The sequence below is a fragment of the Arachis ipaensis genome, chromosome B3 (assembly GCF_059453495.1).
Source record: "Arachis ipaensis isolate K30076 ecotype BB chromosome B3, ASM5945349v1, whole genome shotgun sequence".
Lineage (NCBI taxonomy): Eukaryota > Viridiplantae > Streptophyta > Magnoliopsida > Fabales > Fabaceae > Arachis > Arachis ipaensis.
Genome location: NC_142438.1, coordinates 13,259,026 through 13,266,664, shown reverse-complemented (window position 1 = coordinate 13,266,664; position 7,639 = coordinate 13,259,026).

Sequence of the window (7,639 nt, the reverse complement as noted above, 5' to 3'; positions counted from 1 at the left end):
TAAAAATAGAATTTTTACATTTAATGATGGAACTGATGTGGCATGCTCTTGAGGTGTTTTCAAATCTATTTCATTTAATTCGTCAAAGCAAATCAATTATAATTAATTAATTATATCAATTAATTAATTTGATTAGCCATTCAAATCTCACCATTTATTATAATTTATATAAATTAATTAATTATAATCAATATTCAATGCGTTATTAAACTACGTATCAATTATCGATATTTTTAATCATTCTAATTATATCAATTGATATAGTTCTAATCCGCATTTAAGTATAATAATTTTATTAGAAGATAGTTGATGCACATATTAATAGTGACCTATTTAATTTGATATCAATTAGTGGATAATAATAATAATAATAATAATAAGATCTACATAGTACATGCATTATATTTTAAAAAAGGTAAAATATATTTAAAAAAAGAATAGGATATCAATAATTAATTGTGATTAATATCAACATCAATAATTAATTCTTATAATTATTTTTGTACGACTAAAAGTTACGTATAGTGTTTTTTTTATGTAGAATAAAAAAAGTTTGTGATTCATAATATTTTCATAAAGTTTTATTGTATGGATACAAGATTAATTAGATAGCAAATTGAATTTTAATTAATATATTTTATTTTTTGTTCATATTTTTTCATTAATTATCTTACTTTTTATATTTACAGTAAATATTGAATGCAAAAAGAAAAAAATAATATTGAATGTTATCTATTTTATTTATCTAGAGTCATAATTAAATTTGATATAATTATAGCAAGTATCTAGAATTAATAATAACATGATACTACAATTTTAAGTTGTATAATATAATAAAAAAAATGTATCAATTTATGTATGCTTCCTATTAGAACCGTCAAAATGGGTTAAACTCATCGGACCAACCCGTTTACCCATTTAAATTGGCGGACTTTGCCTCTAAAATTAAACCCGTTTAAATTTCGGGCTAGCCTGTGTGCTAAATGGGTGGCCCGTTTATTTTTTTTTTACATTTTTTTCAAAAAAATTAGTACTTTTAGTTGATATTTCTCTCGATTCGACCTGAAAATCAGACCTATCAACTAAAAAAAATATTATTTTTAAAGATTTTTGACCTAAAAGTGGTATTTTTTGTCAAAATATTTTTCAAAAAATAAAATTAAATGATAAACGGGCTGGCCCATTTAATCCATTGGACTGACCATAAACGGTCCGGGCTAGAAATTAAAATTCTGGCCTGCGAATAAAGTGGGCTTAAACGGGTTAGCCCATTTAACCCATTGGCTTAATGGGCTGGGCCTAAATGGACCGGACTAGCCCGTTTGACAGCCCTACTTCCTATATAGCAATGATATTATATATATTTATATATCTCCTCTTTTAGCTCTTTCTAAAAATATTGGCATATAATTAATGTAGATAACATATATATTGAGTAAGTATCTCTATTGAATTAATCATAAAGGTTAATAAAATATAATGAAATAAATTTCACCTAATTGTAGTAAGTATTTCCATTGAAGATATTTGCTAATTATTACCGTGTATAATTAGTGTATATATATATAGAGAGAAGGAGTAATAGTGAATTGTTACAATTATTTAATTTATCATTTAGAAAATTCGTACTTCGGACATAAATTTTCTTCTGTTTATTATTTTTCATACCTAAGGGCTACTAATTACGATTCTATCAACAGTGTTACCTATGGTACGGTAGATTATGTAATGAAAAGGTTTGAAAAATAAAGGCAAGAATTATAAGGTTATGGAAAGTCCCATACAAATTTGACAAGAACAAGACGACTTACGTAGAAATGGTTCTCATGGATGATAAGATAAGTTGATTATTTTTCATGATTCTTTCAAGTGATGCTAGGTCCAGCTTATAAATATTTTTTGTTTATATTTTTAATTTATTTGACAAGTAAACCTTCGCACGAATAAAAAAAAGTACGATTTTATAGATTTATAAGTGTTAATAGTCTTTATATTTAATTTGTTTAATAGTGTGATAATATAGCTAATATATTTGTTGGTGGATTTAACTATTATAACTATATTATTTATGATCACATTCAGTATATATGTGTGATTTATTGAAGAAAGTACATTATTAAAATCGATTAATAACTATTTTAGAATTAATCCAATTAACACTGAATTAAAAAAAGAACAAACAATGCATAACATGTTACTTTTTTATTAATCAAATTATTATAATTCAAATTAATTTTAAAAGAATAATTTAAAATTATAATTTCAATCTTCTCACGTGCATGGCACGGGTGATTATACTTGTTTATTTCTAATTTTACAACCAAAATGTGCCAAATGTCACTTTCTTATTGTAATTGGAATCAAATTTTTCCCTCCAAAATTAGGTAGAATTCTTCACTCCTCCATACTAATTCTACAACTAAAATGTGCCACATGTCATTCCCTCATTGCAATTGAAATCAAATATTTTCCTCCAAAATTAAAGAGTTCTCCCCTCCTCCTTCTTCCTTTCTCTATCTCTCTCATTCCTTCAACCACTCTATCTATTTTATATATCATTATCAATTATCAATATCAATGACTAATTACTAATTTGACAATCAAAATGTGCAACATAACATTCTTTAATTACATTAAAATTAAAATTGAAATATACATATATTATGTATCATATATTACTATCTAATTTAATAATCAAATGTGTCACATGACACTCTCTTATTGAAATTGAGAAAATATTTTTCTCCAAAACTAATAAACCCCCTTCCTAAATTCTCTCATCTATCTCTCTCCATTTTTCTATTTCTCTCTACCATTTTCACTCTATATATAATTTATATTTTATATTAGTAATTTGACAAATCAAAATATGTCATCCGATATTTTCTTATTACAATTAAAATAATTTTTTTTCTAAAATTAACAAACTCTCACTCTCATTTTTCATCTTTATCTTTCTCTCTCTTTTCTCTCATTCTCTATTTTTTTCTAATTTTTTGTTTTACAGAAAATAAAATTAACAAAATAATATAATTCAAATAAAAATTAGACCTTTTTGTTATTTAACTTTTTATCTAGAAAGACTTTGGTTTTCTTAATTAGAGACTTTTGTCAACCTACGATTTTTTATTTTTTTTATAAAAATAGTTTAATTTTATAATTTTTTTGTGTCATGCATAATTTATACTGTTAGAATAAAATAGACTATAATTTTAAAAAAATTATATTTCCGTAATATTGTTACGAATAAAAATACTAATAAATATTTAAAACTTAAAAGTAGATAATAAACTAAAATTAGACCGAGTATATATAATATAATTATATATAATATGGCACTGCTTATCCACCCTGTGGAATACTCATTATTGCATACACTCTAGCAAACGGTGTCATTCATCATGTTTTTTGTTCCCTTCCTAAAAGCAATTCTTCAATCAATGACGTAAGCGCTTACAATATTTAACAAGTGATTTTATATTGGAATTTCTACATCTTAATCTTAATGTCTTAAAATTACGGTACAACACATTTTGCCATAGTATATTTTAGATTAGATTAGAAGAGATTAATCCGTTAGTTGACTTCTAGAATTGTAATAAATTTTAAATTTAATAACCAATATATATACATGGGTACAGATTCAAAAATATTATTATGAGACTAATAATATATATAATATTAAATTAAAATAAAATTTATGTAAATAAATTATATAATGTAAGATACATTATAAAAATATATTGATGATAAAAAATATATTTAAAAGTATAAAAAATATGTGTATTTTTTATTAATGAAATAGTATAAATCGATTTTTTATATTGTAAAATTTATCGATAATAAAATTTATGTCAAATTTTTTAATAATTTTTTAATGTAAATCAAAAGACAATTAGCAAGAACTTCATCTTTTATTTTGTTTCTGAGTCTATTCGGTTTTCATAATATTTATAGTTGAAACATAACTCAAAAATTGTGCACAAATTACTTAATTCAACATGATTAGAAACATTAAGTTTATAATATTGAATTTGCATTCTAATGTAAAATGTTCGGTAGGTCGGGTACCGGACGGTTCGGGTTGATACTTCGGTTGGTGAGAGGGAGATCGCCTGGTTCCGGGCTACTGGGTTGGAGAGGGTGTGTACGATTTCCCGAGCACTTCGTGTGGAGAGGGGGTGTCACCTACAAGGACACTCCGACACTCTAGTCAGTGAAATGTGCAGGCGAATAAGGATTGAGTGGCATGTGACGTACCTTGGGGGAAGGGTAGGTCCTTCCCCATATATACCGTGTCAGAGGTGGGCCCTGCAGGGACAGGCCCACCTTCTTCTAGGCCTCCTTTGCACAGCCGTGGCGAAGTTGTCAGAGACGCGTGTCCGGGTTGGCAGCTGGGCGTCTCATTCCTAATCGTTCGGGTCGGGTGTTGCCCGGGTCGGGCCGGCCCGTAAACTGTTTGGGCCAGGCCGTAACAGTGCCCCCGACGCGCCAGCAACGACCGTGAGAATCGTTGGTGGCGTGTCATCTTCTCTTTCGCGCATTGTCGTCAGGTCGGCCGTCCGTGGGGTGCACGTGCCTCTTGCGCGCGTGTCCGTTCGTTGCTGGAACGACCACTTGTCGCCTCGTTCTTCGCGCGGAGCATTAAATGCTCATAATGGGCTGGAAAATCTTGTGGGTAAAGACTATTCTGCCCCCAGGTCTTTCGTGCTTCCTGGGTGGCAGTTTTGAACAGTTTTTGTTTTGATCTTTCCCTTTACACTCTTGCTCCTACTATCTCCCTATTATCTCCTTCTTCTTCTCCCAGAAAATCTCAGAGTCTCGTTCTAGTATCCTTGTGCATCTTTCCTTCTTCCTTCTCAGTTTTTGCAACCGATTCAGGTAATCTTTGATCCTTTTTTTCTTTTTTCTGCTCCATCGTCGTATGCATGTTGCTTGCATTTGCTCCATGTTCTTGCTGTTTTAATTTGACCTCTGTTGCTAAATGGCTTTCTAATGCCAAGTAGATGCGTTAGGGGAGGGGTACCATTCTTAGGGTAGGCTTTTAGGTAGTTTGCATGATAGATAACTTTAGCCATGCTTGATCTTAGATGTTGAGTAGGATGGACATAGTTTCTGGGTTTTTCCCAGACTCCCGACCTCATAGACTAATGGAGTGGTACCCCCACTGTAGGTATGCCTCGCGTCGTTTTCCGGGCTACTCCTTCCGCCGTGAACTACGACCCTACGCCTGGGTGACCTCCGATGTGAAGGACTCGCCGAATCAGATGGATCTGGAGGAGTTGACGGAATTTCGGCAAGCCGAGTATCTGTGCGGGGGGACAGACGAGGAGGCCAATTATGACATCTTCGTTCCTGCCTCCCACGAGCAGTTGTATGAGATTAATCTTCCCTCCCCCCGGGTTGCCGACTGGATTTGGTTTTACAAGGCCATGTTCACCCAGGTGGGCGTTCGCATACCGTTTTTCGATTTCCAGATGTCGCTTCTTAATCGGATATCCGTATCGCCGTCGCAGCTTCATTCGAACAGCTGGGCTTCAATCCGCTGTTTCGAGATGGTTTGTGAATATCTCGAGCTGTCGGTGTCGGTGGATGTCTTTCTCTTCTTCTTCACCCTTACCAACCCCACCAAGCAGGGGAAAGCGAAAAAAGGGTTCCTGTCTTTCCGATCTGCCCAAGGTCGGAGGATATTTGGTCTGTTCGAGGACTCCTATCATGGGTTCAAGGACAAGTATTTTAAGGTTCATCCCGTCAAAGGTCGCCATCCTTTTTGGTTGTCGCTAGAGGGAGAGCGCCTCATCCCGACGTATTGGAGCTTCGGGGCGGGGTCTAACACCTTCATCAAGGTGACCTACAAGGGGATGTCCCCTGTAAATAAAAGGATTGCCGATGTGCTGCTCACAGTTTTTGGAAAAAACCCTATGAACCCCCACCTTCTTATGGGTGACCGGGAGGTCGCTAAGAATTATATTTGTGAGCTGTTTTGCCTCGTACTTTTGTATTGTTTATCATCTTATTTGTCTTTTGCCGACTTTACGACTGACGCATTTGTTTGTCTATTGTAGTGGAGATGTCTACTTCAGTGACCGGTCTTGAGGGCCTAGTTAAGACCTTTTTGGAGGATAGTGACGAGGAAAAAGCCGACGAGAAGGTCACCGGGAAGTCTGGGGACCTTACTGATGAAAAGAAGGCTGCTGTGACTTCTCCTCGGGACACCGAGACGTCCGACAAGAACTCTGTCGGGGAGCGAACTTCTCCTGTTCTTGATGAGACGGCCGTTGTTGATGAGGCGGCTGTTGTTGGGCACTCGTCCCCTTCTCGTCAAGAGGATGATGACTTGAAGCTCATCCCCACTCCTAAGAGGCGAAGAGCATCCTCCAGCCCGGAAGGAACCCTTACCGTGATGGAGAGGAATTTTGACGCTGCCGCCTTCCTTGACTCCCAGCTGATCCCTGGCACGGAGGACCACTTTCATGGCACCGAATTGGCGGGCCAAGCGAGGTGGATGTATCGTACTCTGCTCTGTGGAGCTGTGATAGCTTGGAAAGCCGAGTTCGAGTTGTCGGGGATGCAGGCGCTTCGAAGGAAACTTGAGTCTTCTGTCAAGGCGAACAACGATTTCAAAGTTCAAGTCGAGTCGCTCCAGGGGCAGCTGTCCGAGGCAGGGGAGAAGCTCAAGGCTGCTGAGGAGAAAGTTGCCTCTGTTGAGGAGAAGTTGAAAGCCTCCGATGAGACTGTGTCCCATTTGGTCGAGCGGGAGATGACTCTTGAGAGCCAGTTGAATGCCGGGCAGGGTCGGGTGGCGGCCTTGGAGAAGGAACGTGACCAGGCGATTTCGTCGGCTAGAGCTGCTCAAGCCGAGGTCGAAGAGCTTAAGAGGAAGCACAAGGCGACTAAAGAGCAAGGAAGGAACGCGATCTTCATGACTGAGGAGGCTCTTAAGGCTCTGGTGAAGGTCGTAGTTCCGGACTTCGACACGTCGGCAATCGGGGTCTTTAAAACGATTCAGGACGGCAAGATTGTTGATGTGCCCCGAAAGTGAACTCTTGTGTTTTTGTATGGTTTTGTAAAATACTTTGTTGCAACTAACAAGACCTTTGTTACTCTTTAACGGTCGCCTGGTCGGCTTCTATTTATCGCCTTTATCTTGTTTGTTTAGTAGTTTATGTTTTGTTACCGTTTTTCTGGTGTGGACCTATTGCTTGTGTCCGTTTTTCCGTTTACGTTGGTAACATGGTCGAAACCGTCTTGGTCATGTTATCGCGGCCGTTAGTTATGGCTATGATCTGACTGGCTTCCGGGGTGATCAGTCCCGGGTTTTCGTTGAAGAACGCGATTGTGTAGGATACGTATTGGGGAATAGTAGGTGGAAGAATTCAGACAAGTAAAAATTAGTCGTTAGCTAAACAAATTCGTGAACATGATAGGTATTTGATAAAAGTAAGTCATTAGGAATTAACATTTGGATAAAGTAAACATCTATGTAGCTCTTCAAGCCACTTGGCCGGCGTGCCCGAGCTATGAATAGAACCTCCTCAGGTTACCTGCATTCCACGTTCTCGGGATTTCTTTGCCGTCGAGTCTTTCCAGTTTGTAGGCGCCTTTGCCAAGCACTTCTTTGATTCCGTAAGGGCCTTCC